The 216-nt window shown below is 31.5% G+C and overlaps 1 protein-coding gene across 1 annotated transcript in view; it reads right to left on the bottom strand.

Moving 5' to 3' along the window:
• LOC119588946 overlaps positions 1-216 on the bottom strand; it is a gene marked incomplete at its 3' end in the record, with an annotated part of 12,853 nt that overhangs the window by 4,104 nt on the left and 8,533 nt on the right.

The raw sequence follows: 216 nt of genomic DNA, 5'->3' as shown, positions 1-216 counted from the left end.
AAGGGGAAGACAAAAGGTTTAATGCGAAAAAAATTATACATTGATTTTGCTGGTGTTATCATGATTGTCGAGATGGGGTTTATCTATATTGGATGATACAGGTCTTTCTTCTTTTTTTAAGACGAATTTAAGAAAAAAGCATTTTCAGAAATGAAAAGCGAGAAAATAACCCGATATATTTCTGCATCAAAAGGATATGATCTGAGAGAGTTAAAG

This window comes from Penaeus monodon, chromosome 24, assembly GCF_015228065.2.
Source record: "Penaeus monodon isolate SGIC_2016 chromosome 24, NSTDA_Pmon_1, whole genome shotgun sequence".
Classification (NCBI taxonomy): Eukaryota; Metazoa; Arthropoda; class Malacostraca; order Decapoda; family Penaeidae; genus Penaeus; species Penaeus monodon.
The sequence above is the reverse complement of the archived record's forward strand: the minus strand, read 5'-3'. Positions and strand labels throughout refer to the sequence as shown.